The sequence below is a fragment of the Lithobates pipiens genome, unplaced genomic scaffold (assembly GCF_037356315.1).
Source record: "Lithobates pipiens isolate NorthernLeopardFrog02 unplaced genomic scaffold, aLitPip1_a1.2 Scaffold_8, whole genome shotgun sequence".
In the NCBI taxonomy this organism is placed as follows: Eukaryota; Metazoa; Chordata; class Amphibia; order Anura; family Ranidae; genus Lithobates; species Lithobates pipiens.
The window spans coordinates 665,869,354-665,885,888 of NW_027507903.1; positions in this window are offsets into that span (position 1 = coordinate 665,869,354).

Genomic DNA, 16,535 nt, shown 5'->3' on the forward strand with positions numbered 1-16,535 from the left:
CAGAGGTAGTTTGTTGTTGAATTTGGAGGATAGGGTGTCCACATCCAGAATCCCCCATTTCTGACATAACATATTGAAGATGTCTTGGTGAAGGGCCCCTTCTTCTTGATGCAGGTGGTGGTGGCTGAGGTAGTCCGCTTTCTAGTTTTCCACTCCTGGAATATGGTTACTAGAAAGTGGGGTTAAATCTGTGAGATTTTTTGGTTTGATTCCTTCAAAGCTGCAAGATTCCTGGTGTCCCCTTGGTGATGAATGTAAGACACAGCTGTGGCATTGTCTGACTGCACCTGACTGGGTGTCCCTGCAGAAGGGGGGTCCATTGTTGCAGGGACAATCAAATTGTTCTGTAACTCCAGAACGTTGATGGCTTCCACAGCTGACCATGTTCCCTGGACCATGATGGACTGCAAAACACCCCCCCAGCCTGAAAAACTGGCACATTTGTTACTGGATAGGGAATGAAGGGCTTCACGATTGTTAGGGCTGTTAGAGGGCCAAGGTTGATAAGATTTTGTGTCTGAGGGTTCTTGACTAAAAATAGTACCACCTCAAGGGCGGCCACCATGAGGGCTAAAACATTCATAGAGAATGCCATTGTGGGGTGTCTCCTAGACATTTTATTATTTTCTGGAAGGAAAGCCTTTGCCTGGGATGTGTCCAAGACAAGGCCCAAGTATTCCAGGGAAACAGAAGGCCGGAGAGCAGATTTTTTTTTAAATGGATTACCCTGGGCGTGTCCAAGATGGTGCTGTGAGCTGCTGCTTTTACCAGAGCTCTGCCACTCGATCAGCTTTCATGCCAGGTGCTAATCCTAGGAGATGTACGGCCTGACAGATGTGTGGCGATGGAGGCATCCTCAAATTTGGGCCTACACCTGTCACTCCACATTTCACCATTCCTTTTCTAGGATCGATCTGGCTTATGCGGGAGGAGCAGCTTTGCCTAGAGCCACGGATATTAAAATACTCCCCAGGAGTATTTCAGACCATGCACCGCTGCTGCTGTCCATGGACCTGTCCTCGGCCCCGGAGGCCACATTGTGGAGGCTCTCCGGGTTATGGGTGTCAGACATGGCGGTGGATGGGCAGTTCAGTGGGGCACTCCAGGAGTTCTGGGCAACTAGCCCCGGGTCGGCACCTGCACTGGTAGTGTCGGATGCCTTCAAAGCCTACACCAGGGGACAGTACCAGACCATTATTGCTAAAGTTCACAGGGAAAGAAGGGCTTAACTGAACAGTGCAAAAACAGAGGTGGGCCTACAGGAAGTAAGATTTGTTAGATCTAGCGATCCACAGGATTATGTCAAACTACAGTCTCTGACTGCGGAAGTACTACGAATTCGCACCTCACTCACTAAGAAATGAATGCTGGCCCAATCGCAATGTATTTTTGAACAGGGGAAAGGTCGGGGAAACTGCTGGCTTGGCTATCACGGAAACAGTCGGTGGGGATATGTGTATCTCACATACAGGGCCATAGTGGAGATCTTCTTTACACCTATGACGAGATAAATAGCTGCTTTGTTTCCTTCTACCGACACCTATACAGCTCTAAGGTGACATACACACGGGACGAACTGACCTCCTACCTAGACCCCATTGAAATCCTGGTCCTGACCTCAAAATATTACAGCAGAGGAAATCTTAAAGTCACTTAAAACACTCCAATCAGTCAAGACTCCAGGCCCAGACGGTATACCGGTTGAATTTTACAAGCAGTATGCCGAGGAGCTAGCTTTCAGACTACACATTATGTTACTAGAGGCGCAAACAAAAGAGGAATTCCCGAGCAAAGCGGTAGTGGTGGCGATTCCTAAGCCTAGAAAGGACCCCTCCCTGTGCTCCTCATACCACCCTATCTCATTAATAAATGTGCATGTGAAACTGTTGGCCAAAGTTCTGGCCAATGGGCTGAGCACGGTCATACTAGCGCTAGTCCACCCAGACCAAAAAGGGTTCATGCCCGGGAGAGGCACGGACATCAATATTAGGAGACTTTTCATACACATGGCCAGGGCCCATCCTGATTCGGCTGGCGTGGTAGCCTCACTTGATGCTGAAAAAGTATTTGACTCAGTAGAGTGGAGCTATCTCTGGGGGGTCCATTCCAGGTTTGGATTTGGCTCTAAGTCTATGACTTTGCTGCTAATGCTCTATGCCCATCCAAGAACCAGAATCCACACGGATGGTTGCCTTTCAGATATTTTTCCTCAGGGGCGAGGCACGCACCAGGGATGACCCACATCACCGGGGCTGTTTGCACTGGCAGGGGTAAAGGGCATAGTGGTAGGCACTGTGGAGGAGAAGGTGTCCCTCTATGCAGATGACACCCTGCTCTACCTTGTGGATGCTTTCCGTTCACTGGGGAGGGCATTGGACTTATTTGAGAGGTTTGGCAGATTCTCGGGAATCTGCATAAATTGTGGCAAGTCAGTCCTCTTCCCACTTCATCCTTCCATCCCTAGGTTGGACACAGGCACCCCCCTCAAGTGGGCTGATGAATTCTCCTACTTGGGTAATAAGATCAGTGGTAGTACAGGAGAATTCAGAGAGAAGAATGTGCAACCCCTTATGTCCCAACTTACGGCCAAATGTGCAGCCTGGTGTACCTTCCGACTGACACCAGTGAGCAGAGTCAATCTCCTGAAAATGATTTTCCTCCCAAAATTCTTGTATTTCTTCCACAACACCCCGTCGCATATATCCAAAGCCTTTTTTAGGCATCTAGAGGGCATACTGACCACATTTATTTGGAATGTGAGGCCATCTAGAGTGGCAAAGCGCATACTATACCTTCCCCTATTGGGAGAAGGATTAGCGCTGCCTAACTTCCTCATATACTGTCCTTGTCATGGTGCGTTGGTGGTTTTCCCAACCCAAACAGAATCTGGCGGTGAGACTAGAAGGCAGCTATTCTGGGGTCCTATGCGGCATTGAGCAATCTGGTATTTCGGGGGGTAAGGGCTCCCCACTCCCTGACGGCCCCCATGAAGACAACAATCAGGGTCTGGCAGGAGGCCAGAGCGATATACCGCAAACCAAACTGTGCGTCCCCACACACTCAACTCTGGGGGAACCCTACACTTTCCCACCTATGCGATATCCTGGATCCATCCCAGTGGGCTAGATGGGGGATTACCACTCTAAACCAAATCGTATTGAATGGGTTGATCATGCCCTTCCCAGAACTAAAACACATATACTCACTGCCCAACTCCTTTGAATTCAGGTACTGGCAACTGAGACATGCTATGAGGGCTCAGTTTACAGAAGTGCTGATACTTGAATCTGACTCCATTGAATGCCTGCTGATCTCCAGTGTGCTGGGGGAACCCCTCTCTACCCTTTATTTCTACCTGACGGTGGCTCATGACACAAAACCCACCCATTCCCTATACAAATGGAGGAGGAAATTCCAGTCCCGGGTGAGGACGAATGGGAAGACTGTATCTACCTTCATCCCAACTATGATAGTGGCTAAAGACAGATTCTGTCAGAGAACTTACATTGCTAATGCCCATCAAGGTCAAAAATGAGCCAGAGGTCAGATGCATAGCAACTTTCTCGGGGTCCATCTTGATGCCTTCAGCCGAAATGACTAGGCCCAGGAATTGCACACATTGGATCTCAAATTCACATTTCTCTGGTTTGGCGTGAAGCCCGTGTTGCCTCAAACGAGTCAGTACATTCCGGAGATGCCTGCGGTGATCGGATAGGGAGGAGGAAAACATTAAAATGTCATCCAGATAGACAATGACATACAGGTCCAGATAGTCGTGCAAGATATCATTGACAAAGTGCTGGAAAGTTGCTGGAGCGTTGCGCAATCCAAAGGGCATAACAAGATACTCGTAATGTCCGAATCAAGTACGGAAGGCAGTTTTCCACTCATCCCCTTTTCGGATGCAGATCAGATTATACGCTCCGTGAATATCCACCTTAGTAAAGATAGTTGCAGTTCCCAACCTCTGAAAAAGTTCTGGTACCAGTGGTAGCGGGTATCTGTTCTTAATAGTGATTTTGTTCACTTCCCAGTAGTTGATGCAAGGACGTAGGGAGTGGTCCTTTTTTTCGTCAAATAAAGATGCCTGCACCGGCCGGGGAGGTGGAAGGGCAGATAAACCCTTTCTTCAGGTTCTCATCTATGTATTCTTTCAAGGTACCCAACTCCTGCTCAGTTAATGGGAAGATCCTTCCAAAGGGGGCTTCTGTTCCAGGTAAAAGTTCTATCGGGCAGTCATATGGTCTATGTGGTGGGAGAGTCTCTGCTCCTTTTTTGCTAAAGGAAGAAGTCGTGATAAGGTTCGGGAATAGAGTGGCATAGCTCAGTATCCAAATTCATTCAGAGTAGCTGGGATCATGGGCGTCCGCAGAACTTTTTCCAAGGGGGGGCATCATCTTAAGGCCACTCATGCTCCGCCCCTTTTCGACAATCTCATGAAAATCTTTCCACTGGTAATACATATGTGTTATATAACAGATAATTCATCTTCACTTTGTATTGGAAGTTACTCTGGCGGCTGTGTTCCATGCCCATATAGCCTAGAGAATGTACATCTTTTTACATTGCAATACATCTGTTGTGGCCATATTTTGATCTCATACTGTCACTGTATAGGCTGTTTTCATCAAGATAAAAATATGGCAACAACAGATGTATTGCAATGTAAAAAGATGTACATTCTCTAGGCTATATGGGCATGGTATGCAGCCACCTGAGTAACCTTGCGAACACCCATGCTTTCAAAAACAAGCCCTGGAAAAAATTTCATACCAGCCTCACAGCATTATTATACCAGCCCAACAGCATAACGTCATTATTTTCATGTTCATGAAAGGGAAAACCATACATTTTAAAGCACATTTGATGAAGAGAGTATTAGATATAGATATAAAATCACATAGGGCTTGCTTTATATATATATATATATATATATATATATATATATATATATATATATATATATATATATTGTGAAGTTTGGGGATACTAGCTCCGTGGGATTAAGTGCATAAATCGTTGTCAGGTGAAACCAAAATATATTTATTTATGAACAAATCAAAAATAAAGCTTTTCTTCAGCATGTAAAACCATAAATCAAAGTCCGCTTGTCTTCAGCACAAAAATAATACAAAAAGGAAAAGCACCTACAGTTGTGTAGAAAAGGTCTTCACCAAAAGAGTCATTGTAGAGATCTTTATGCAGCCTCCAAAACAGCAAACAGCAAACACTTTACAACACAGCCAGACAGCTCCTCAGACAGGTGTTCATCTCCTTCACCTCCTCACCACACCTCTCTGACTACTTCCTGTCTTTATGGGCTGTGTGTCCTCCTGGAGGCTGTTAATCCCCTGTGGTCAGGGAGGGAGGCTCTTTCCCACCCAAATGACACTTTAGAGCCTCCCAAATTCCGGGTCTCAACTACCTCTCTTAAAATACAGAGAGGACCGCGAATCAGTCCACTCCTGCAAACTACACCCGGAATCTGTCGCCCATTTTGGGTGACCCCCTGAGCCTACCATGATTCCCTTAAAGGGACCACATCCCAAATATAGGCGATACATAGTACCCGTCCAGGACCCAACCTTGGCGTCCTGTACATATCCCCCCCTCTGCCTCAACGCAGAGGTGTTGGAGGCACCATTTGACACCATACAGTGGACCCGGGAGAGGGCATCAGCATTCTGGTGTAGTCTCCCAGGTCTGTGCTCCACCACAAAATTGAACTCCTGGAGAGACAAGAACCACCTCATTACTCTAGCATTCGTGTGTTTATTTTGCCTCATCCAGGTCAGCGGAGCGTGGTCGGATACCAGGCGAAACCTTCTGCCCAGGAGGAAATACCGCAAGGAGTCCAAGGCCCACTTAATGGCAAGACACTCCCGCTCTACCACCGCAAAGTTTTTCTCCGCTGCCGTCAGCTTTCTACTCAGGAAAATGACGGGGTGCTCTTCCCCGTTGATTACCTGCGACAGGACTGCTCCTAACCCCTCATTTGAAGCGTCTGTCTGTACTACAAAATCCTTATTGAAGTCTGGAGCAACAAGCACTGGATCCTGGCACAATGCCGTCTTAAGCTTCTGAAAAGCTTTTTCGGCATTGTTATTCCATTTTATCATCACTGACTTTCCGCCTTTGGTCAGGTCAGTCAAGGGAGCAGCAACGGTGGCAAAGTTGGGTATAAACCTCCGGTAGTAGCCAACTATGCCCAAAAACGCTCTGACCTGCTTCTTGGTTAGGGGACGGGGCCAGTCTTGTATGGCTTTCACCTTGCTCATTTGGGGCTTTACCAACCCTCTACCCACAATGTACCCAAGGTACTTGGCTTCCTCCACCCCAACTGCACATTTTTCTGGGTTTATGGTGATTCCTGCTCTTCTCAGGGAGTCTACGACTGCCTGTACTCGGGGAAGATGTGACTCCCAATCAGGGCTGAAGATGACAATGTCATCCAAATACACCGAAGCGTACCGATGATGTGGACGCAAAGTTTTGTCCATGGCCCTTTGGAACGTAGCGGGGGCAGAGTGTAAACCAAACGGCATTCGTTTGTACTGGAAGTGGCCTTCCGGGGTAGAGAAGGCCGTTGTCACGATCACTCTGACGTTTCGGCCATACACAGGAGACTTACCCGTAGAAACCTGTCGTGGAGAGCCCGTCGTTTCCCTTTGACGCGCGCTAAAGCTAACGAACGCACTCGCGTCAACACGTACGAGCGTGCACACGCACGTGGGTCACGAACGGGTGCACGTCTACTCGCGGGGGCGCGCTGATCGTCATACGTCCGTTTGGCGCCCTAAGGTCTTCTTAAGTCACTGGCTCCCTTCCATGCGTGCTGTCCAGTCTACAGCGTGTCCGTGACCTTGCTTCCTGTACCAGTACCTGCTACCTTGTTACCTTGATCCTTGAGACCCGGCTTGTTCTTTGACCTTGATCCGTTGCTGCCTGCCTACGACCTCTGCTTGTCTGACCACGTCTCCGCCTCATCCTCTTGTACCTTGCTGATCGATTCCTGCTGACCCGGCCTGTACCCGACTCCGCTGTTCCTGTTTACCTGTTGGGGTTCCTGTATTTCCGGACGCCCACCTACCAGCCAGTCTCTGCACCTGTGCCTGCCTGCTACAGTCAAGCACCATCAGCTCTACCAACTTGCTGTCGGTGTCCAGCTGATTATCCGGACCAGTCCTACCTACCAGGCACTTGTGCCCCCTGAACTTTTGAATACCTGTCTCCATCTCCAGGGGTTCATTAGCCAGGGGATATGAGGGGCCGCTCCCTGCATTCCAGGCTCAACTACTAGGTACGTGACAGTACTGGACAGCCATGTCCGAGCCTGCGCAGGGAGCCTTCCCCATGGACGAGCTCTGCCACCACCTGCCCGGTCTTACCCAGGCAGTTAAGAGCCTACAGGAGGGCTACGGTAGACTGGAGGAACAAGTCCAGGCGCTATCCGCTTCTGCACCAGTTGCTCCTGGGGCCCATGCCCCGCCGTCAGTCGTGATGTTGCCACCCGAACCCAGGGTCCCAACTCCGGAACGATTCGCGGGAGACCGGAACAAGTTCAGGGCTTTCCGCAACTCTTACGAACTCTATTTCGCCCTACAACCCAGGACCTTCTCCCTTGAGGCGACGAAAGTGGGATTTGTCATCTCTCTGCTAATCAATGAACCCCAGGCCTGGGCACACCGTCTGTTGGAACGGAAGGACCCATCCCTAGACTCCATGGACACCTTCTTCCAGGCAATGTCCAGGCTCTATGAGGATCCCCAACTCGCCGCAACTGCAGAAGCAGCCCTACATGCCCTGCAACAAGGTCGCAGACCTGTGGAAGACTACGTCTCAGAGTTCCGACGATGGAGTGCAGACACAGACTGGAACAACGCGGCCCTGCGGTATCAGTTCCGCATGGGCCTCTCCGAGGCTCTGAAGGATGAGTTGGCACGTGTGGGTGTCCCTGCGACGCTGGAAGCCCTGATAGACACCTCTGTCCAGATTGACAGGCGTTTGAGGGAGCGCCGCCAAGAACGATCTTCCGCAACTTCCCGTCCGATCTGGATGTTACCACGGGTGCCTAGTCACCCAACTCCTCCTGTTCCAGTCGCATCCACATTGGACACCCCGGAGCCCATGCAGCTGGGGCTACTCCGCCCATCTCTGACTCCAGAAGAACGCCAGCGTCGCCGGGTCAACAACCTCTGTCTGTACTGCGGAGAACCAGGGCACTTTGTTCGCTCTTGCCCAGCTAAGATGCGTAAGTGCCTCCTTGTTCCACCTGTTCCCTCACCTGTGTTGTCTGATAACATCTCTCATCTAGCTGTTCCTGTTCTCTTACAGCTTCCAGGAAGGACTGTCTCAACCCACGCAGTTATTGACTCCGGGGCATGCAGTGGCTTTGTAGACTCGTCCTTCGCCCGAAAGAACAGGATTCCCCTTAGACCGAGAGAGAAGGGGCTCTCGGTATACCTGGCTGACGGGTCTACCTTGGGATCAGGACCAGTAACCCAGGAGACCAGTCCTCTACCCGCTGTCATCGCCGGGACTCACCAAGAACTCCTTTGCCTAGACGTCATCCAGTCTCCTCTGTTCCCCATCATTCTAGGCATGCCTTGGTTGAAGGCACACAACCCACGCATTGATTGGGTCACCGGAATAATGGAATTTCCCTCGGACTACTGCCACCAGCATTGTTGCCCGACCCCCAACGGGGACTCTTCGGTCCTTCTCTGTCTGGATTCGGATGATGAGACCCGACAAGCTGTACCTAAGGAATACCATGCTTTTCTGGACGTCTTCAGTAAGAAGGGGGCAGAGACTCTCCCTCCCCATAGGCCATATGATTGCCCTATTGAACTGCTCCCGGGGGCAGAAATCCCCTTCGGAAGAATCTTCCCCCTATCCGAATCCGAACTGAGTACCCTGAAGTCCTATTTGGACGATAACCTTGAAAAAGGGTTTATCCGACCCTCTACCTCCCCAGCCGGCGCTGGGATTTTCTTTGTGGAAAAAAAGGACCACTCCCTGCGCCCATGTGTGGACTATCGGGCTCTAAACAAGATCACCATTAAAAATCGCTACCCCCTGCCATTAGTACCTGAACTTTTCCAGAGACTGGGTTCCGCTAAGTTGTTCACAAAGCTGGATCTTCGGGGTGCCTACAACCTCGTCCGTATCAGAAAGGGCGATGAGTGGAAAACAGCCTTTCGTACCCGCTTCGGGCACTACGAATATTTAGTGATGCCATTCGGGTTGTGTAATGCCCCAGCCACGTTCCAGCATTTTGTCAATGACATTTTTAGAGATTATCTTGATTTGTTTGTGATTATTTACTTGGATGACATCCTAATTTTTTCCTCCACTCTAGCCACCCACAGAGAGCATGTTAAGAAGGTTCTGACCCGCATTCGCCTTCACGGCTTGTACGCCAAGCCCGAAAAATGTGTTTTTGAAAAGGAGAGTATCCAGTTCCTCGGCCTGGTTATCTCAGTCAGAGGGGTAGAGATGGATCCCCAGAAGATCTCTGCAATCCAGGACTGGCCTGCCCCCTCCGTTAGGAAGGGAGTTCAGCGATTTGTGGGCTTCGCTAACTTCTATCGTAAGTTCATAAAGGGATTCTCCTCTATTATCGCCCCCATTACCGGGCTGACCAAGCAGGGCCAAAGGTTCCGTTGGACCCCTGAAGCACAAGAGGCCTTCAAAACCCTGAAGGATTTGTTTGTCTCAGCCTCGATCCTGAAACACCCCGATCCCGCTCTACCGTATACCCTTGAAGTTGACGCTTCAGAAGTAGCAGTCGGAGCTATACTCTCCCAGAGGCAGGGACCCAAGTCCTTACTCCACCCGGTCGCTTTCTTTTCTCGCAAATTATCAGAGTCCGAAAGAAATTACGACGTCGGTGATCGCGAGCTATTAGCAATCAAGTCTGCACTTGAAGAGTGGCGCTACCTGCTGGAGGGGGCTATCCATCCAATCCTGGTCTATACGGACCACAAGAACCTGGAATATTTAAAGACAGCTAAGAGATTGAAGCCTCGTCAGGCCAGATGGGCACTCTTTTTCTCAAGATTTGTATTCCACATTACTTACCGTCCCGGATCCAAGAATACGAAGCCAGACGCTTTATCCCGCATGTTTAGTCAGCCGGAAAACTCGCCACCCATCGACACCATTCTTTCTGCTGGAAACTTTCTTCTACTTCGAGGAGATGTGGTGTCTCAAGTCAAGCAGGCCTCCATAGGTGCTTCACCTCCACCCGGTGCCTCGTTGTCCTCCAATGATGACCTTATGTGGCATGGGAACAGGATCTTTGTCCCCCAGGCAGTTCGGACCCTGGTTCTGGCCTCCTGTCATGACCACCCTCTGGCTGGCCACTTTGGGGTATTCAAGACCCTGGAATTACTCAGGCGTACCTTCTGGTGGCCACGGATGAAGGACGACTGCAAGAAGTACGTACAGGCCTGCGCCACCTGTATTCGGAGTAAGGGCGACAAGTCAAGAGCCTGGGGCCTACTAAGACCGCTATCTGTTCCTGATAGACCATGGAGGATGATCTCCATGGATTTTATCGTCGAACTTCCCCCTTCGGAGAACCATACAACGATCTTTGTCGTAGTCGATAGACTCACTAAGATGGCTCACTTCTTGCCCATGAAGGGCACACCCTCAGCCGCAGAGACAGCTAACGCCTTTGTGAAAGAAATAGTGAGACTTCACGGCATCCCCGCCAACATCACGTCTGATAGGGGGGTGCAGTTCACCTCAAGATTTTGGAGGGCGCTCTGTGGAACTCTGAAGATCGACCTTTGCATGTCCTCAGCCTACCACCCGCAGACCAACGGTCAGACCGAGAGGACGAATCAGACATTGGAGCAGTACCTTCGCTGTTTTTCGTCCTTCTCGCAAGACGACTGGGTCTCCCTGTTACCAATGGCCGAGTTCGCCTACAATAACACAATCCATTCAGCCACCAAGCAGTCCCCCTTTTATGCGAACTTCGGGTTCCATCCGTTGTTTTTGTCTGGCAGTCTTCCAGAGTGTTCGGTACCAGCGGTTCAGAAGAGACTTAACTTCTTTGAAGAAAATAACAAGCTCTTACAAGAAACCCTGGCTAGGTCACAAGAGCATAACAAGGAAGTCTTCGACAGAAGGAGAAGAGGGGAGCTGGATCTTAAGGTCGGGGATCGGGTCTGGTTGTCCACCTTAAATCTTAGACTGTCCTGTCCCTCCAAGAGGTTGGGCCCGAAATTCCTGGGTCCCTTCCCGATCAAGAGGAAATTAAATGACGTGGCATTTGAACTAGAACTTCCTGAATCCTTCCGAATTCATCCAGTGTTCCACGTATCGCTTCTCAAACCTGCAGTCGTGGACCCCTTCTCTGACAGGACCTCCTGTCCCCCGGAACCTGTGTTGGTCAATGGGGAGATTGAGTTTGATATCGAGGCCATCCTGGACTGTAGGAAGAGAAAGAACCAGGTCCAATTCTTAGTCAAGTGGAAGGGGTACGGACCCGAAGAGAACTCCTGGGAGCCAGAGGCTAACATTCATGCCAAGAGACTCATCCGTGCTTTCAAGAACTCCCACCCGAACAAGTGGGCTCAGTTGGGCATCCGGAGGCTGCCCCTTGGGGGGGGGGCAATGTCACGATCACTCTGACGTTTCGGCCATACACAGGAGACTTACCCGTAGAAACCTGTCGTGGAGAGCCCGTCGTTTCCCTTTGACGCGCGCTAAAGCTAACGAACGCACTCGCGTCAACACGTACGAGCAAGGCACACGCACGTGGGTCACGAACGGGTGCACGTCTACTCGCGGGGGCGCGCTGATCGTCGTACGTCTGTTTGGCGCCCTAAGGTCTTCTTAAGTCACTGGCTCCCTTCCATCCGTGCTGTCCAGTCTACAGCGTGTCCGTGACCTTGCTTCCTGTACCAGTACCTGCTACCTTGTTACCTTGATCCTTGAGACCCGGCTTGTTCTTTGACCTTGATCCGTTGCTGCCTGCCTACGACCTCTGCTTGTCTGACCACGTCTCCGCCTCATCCTCTTGTACCTTGCTGATCGATTCCTGCTGACCCGGCCTGTACCCGACTCCGCTGTTCCTGTTTACCTGTTGGGGTTCCTGTATTTCCGGACGCCCACCTACCAGCCAGTCTCTGCACCTGTGCCTGCCTGCTACAGTCAAGCACCATCAGCTCTACCAACTTGCTGTCGGTGTCCAGCTGATTATCCGGACCAGTCCTACCTGCCAGGCACTTGTGCCCCCTGAACTTTTGAATACCTGTCTCCATCTCCAGGGGTTCATTAGCCAGGGGATACGAGGGGCCGCTCCCTGCATTCCAGGCTCAACTACTAGGTACGTGACAGCCGTTTTCTCCCTAGCTTCCTTGGTCAGGGGAATCTGCCAGTACCCTTTCGTGAGGTCCAGTGTGGTAATATACCTGGCAGGCCCCAACCTCTCAATGAGCTCATCTACCCGTGGCATGGGATAGGCATCAAACTTGGAGATTTCATTCAGTTTTCTAAAATCATTACAGAAGCGAAGAGTGCCGTTGGGTTTGGGTACCAACACGATTGGACTCGACCACTCGCTCTGTGATTCCTCAATGAAATTAAGCTCGAGCATTCTTTTCACCTCTTCAGATACTGCCACTCTATGAGCTTCTGGGATACGGTAAGGCTTTAACCGCACTTTTACCTTGGGGTCGGTTACAATGTCATGCTCAATGGCATTGGTGAGTCCTGGCAACCCTGAAAACATGTCCCTATTTCTTTGAAGAAATTCCTTTGCTTGCTGGGTTTGGGGTCTAGTTAAGGTAGCAGCCACCTGCACCAGGTCGATCCCTGCATGGTCTTCTGACTGTACCGCTACCACCGCGGATACCTGGTCTCTGTCTCTCCAGGGTTTCAACAAATTCACGTGGTAGATCTGAAATGGTTTCCTTTTCCCTGGCTGGTGTACCTTATAGTTTACCTCCCCCACTTTTTCCACTATCTCAAATGGACCTTGCCACTTGGCCAAGAACTTGCTCTCCACTGTGGGTATTAGGACAGCCACCCGGTCTCCTACTTGGAACTGTCTGACTTTCGCAGACCGGTTGTACACCCTTCTTTGGGCTTCCTGAGCCCTCTGCATGTGCTCCCTCACCAGCGGCATCACCTTAGCCACCCTCTCTCGCATTTGAGAGATATGTTCCACTATGGATTTGTGTGGTGAGGACTCACTTTCCCAGGGGTGGACTTGTTTCCTTTACCAGATCCAGCAACCCCCGAGGCCGTCGCCCATACACTAGCTCAAACGGGGAGAAGCCCGTGGATGCTTGAGGAACCTCCCGGATGCCAAACAAAAGGGCAGGGAGTAACATATTCCAATCCTTCCCATCCTTCTGGACGACTCTTTTTAGCATGGTCTTCAAAGTTTTATTAAACCTCTCCACTAGGCCATCAGTCTGCGGGTGATAGACGGACGTCCGCAACTGCTTAATTTGGAACAGTTTGCACAGGTCCGCCATCACCTTTGACATAAAAGGGGTGCCCTGGTCCGTTAATATCTCTTTAGGAAAACCGGTACGCGAAAACATCTGAAATAGTTCTCGGGAAATGGCTTTAGAGGAAGTTTTCCTCAAAGGAACTGCTTCTGGGTACCTGGTTGCATAGTCTAGGATGACTAATATATACTGGTGCCCTCTTGCCGATTTTACCAGGGGTCCCACGAGATCCATAGCGATCCGCTCGAATGGAACCTCAATAATTGGCAAGGGTACCAGAGGGCTTCTATAGTGGGGCACTGGGGCAGTTAACTGGCAAACGGGACAAGATGCACAATATCTTTTAACCTCAACTTTCACCCCTGGCCAGTAAAACCGGTCAGTTATCCTGGCCTCTGTTTTCTCTGCCCCCAAGTGTCCTCCCAGTGCGTCGTTGTGGGCTAGATCGAGTAGCATCCGCCTATACGGTTGGGGAACCAGCAACTGCTATATAATTTCCCCACGGCTTTCAGCCACTCTATAAAGCAAGTCCCCCTTTAAGGCAAAATGAGGAAACCTCTGGTCTGCTCCTGGCACTTGTGAGACCCCATCCACAACAGAAACCTGCTCTCTGGCATTGACCAAGGTAGGATCCCGCAGCTGGGCGGTGCCAAATGCACCCCTGGGTACATCTAGATCTGGGTGTACTGGCCTTGAGGACGTTTCCCCTTCACTTTCCTCAACCGGGGACTGCAATGGGGAGAGGTCCTCGTCGTCCTCCCCCAGCATACCCTGTAATGGGAAGACTTCCCCCCCTCAGAGTTTAACTCGGTTTTGCAACCTGAAACAGACACATCCTTTAACTTAATATTCTCTACAGTATCTTTATCAACAATGGGTATCTCTGTATCAGTGGGGTGGGTTGTGGGGGTTTCAGGCCCATGTTCCTCAGACTCTCCTGGCTGTCCTGGCAGCCCCATCTGTACCTGGCTCCACAGTTCGAAAAACAGTGGACAGTCCCGCCCCACTATAATGTCATGTATTAGACTTCTCACTACCCCGACCTCTTGGGTAACTGAGATATGGCCATATGACACAGTCACTGAAACCATGGGGTATTCCTTGGTGTCCCCATGGATGCACACTACCCGTAGGGTTTTCCTTACAGGGCCAAGTCTCCCAATCACCCTGGCATGTACCAATGTTACCATGCTACCAGAGTCCAGTAGTGCCCTGGCAGGAAGGTGGTTCACCCGCACTTCACACTCGAACTGTCCTGAGATTGGATCCAGGTGAGTGGTGCAGACTCTTTGCACGTAGAAGGAGCTTCTCCGACCAATTCCGCAGTCCATAGGCTCCTCCTGAAGTGGGCATTGCGCCCGGGTATGTCCCCAGGACCGACGTTGCCAACACTGTAGGTCTCCTGTTCTTGGGACAGGAACCACCCTTCGAGGTTCTGTAGCAGATGATGCGGTTCTGCGGATCCCAGCGTCTGGCAGGGCTTCTCTCCTAGGCGCTATGGCTGGTCTGGTTGCCCTTGGTGTGGGTTCCCTGCGCCTAGCAGGCCCAAGTAGGTCCTCCACCATGGTGCACCTTTCCACCAACTCCACCAGCTGGTCAGCGGTTGCGGGGTCTCCATGGCTTACCCAGCGCTGTAGGTCATCTGGCAGGGACCGCAGGTACCAGTCCATTACTATTCGTTCCACCATCTGCGGGCCTGACAGTTTTTCTGGCTGCAGCCATTTTTTAACTAGCTGAACCAGTTCATGCATTTGCGACCTAGGTGGTCGGTCAGGCTTGTACCGCCAGCGATGCACCCTCTGAGCCCGGACAGCTGTGGTCACTCCTAGGCGGGCCAGGATCTCTGCCTTCAGACGCTCATAGTCGCTGATATGTTCTGCTGGGAGGTCAAAATAGGCCTTTTGCGGGTCACCGGTGAGGAAAGGGGAGATAATGCCGGCCCATTGGTCACGGGGCCACCCCTCTCTCTCCGCTATCCTCTCGAAGGTGGTGAGATAGGCCTCTACATCATCGCTGGGCGTTAATTTTTGTAAAAAATGGCTGGCCCTCACAGACACCTGGTTGCCAGCATCAACAGCCACTTGTTCACGTCCCTGAGCCAGCCGCTGTACTGTCTCCTGCAAGGCAGCCACCTGTGCTTGAGTGGACTCCTGCTGAGTAGTAAACTGGGCGGCTAGCAGCCGTGTGTTTTCCTGTTGTGCAGCTATGGCCTGTGCCAGGGCCTGCTGCTGCTGAGCCATCGCTTCCTCATGGCGACGGTTTGCGTCTGCTGAAGCTTGCTGCTGGGTCATGGTGGCTTGTGCCAAAGCCCTGATGACCTCCTCCATGTCTTTGCCTGCTGCTTGCAGCGTCTGGGCTGGCTTCACCCAAGACATGCAATTTGTACACAGTCTCTTTTAAATGTCAGTTTTTAAACGGTTTTTGCGGCTGCAAATGCACTTTTGCCAGCATCCAAAACACCAGTTGTGAAGTTTGGGGATACTAGCTCCGCGGGATTAAGTGCATATACCGTTGTCAGGTGAAACCAAAATATATTTATTTATGAACAAATCAAAAATAAAGCTTTTCTTCAGCATGTAAAACCATAAATCAAAGTCCGCTTGTCTTCAGCACAAAAATAATACAAAAAGGAAAAGCACCTACAGTTCTGTAGAAAAGGTCTTCACCAAAAGAGTCCTTGTAGAGATCTTTATGCAGCCTCCAAAACAGCAAACAGCAAACACTTTACAACACAGCCAGACAGCTCCTCAGACAGGTGTTCATCTCCTTCACCTCCTCACCACACCTCTCTGACTACTTCCTGTCTTTATGGGCTGTGTGTCCTGCTGGAGGCTGTTATCCCCCTGTGGTCAGGGAGGGAGGCTCTTTCCCACCCAAATGACACTTTAGAGCCTCCCAAATTCCGGGTCCCAAGTGGAGTGGAGAGCACTGGGGGAAAGAACAGGGGGAGAGCACTGGGGGGAGAGGAGAGCACTGGGGGGAGAGCACTAGAGGGAGAGGAGAGCACTGGAGGGGGGGAAGAACAGGGGGGAGAGCACTGGAGGGAGAACAGGGGGG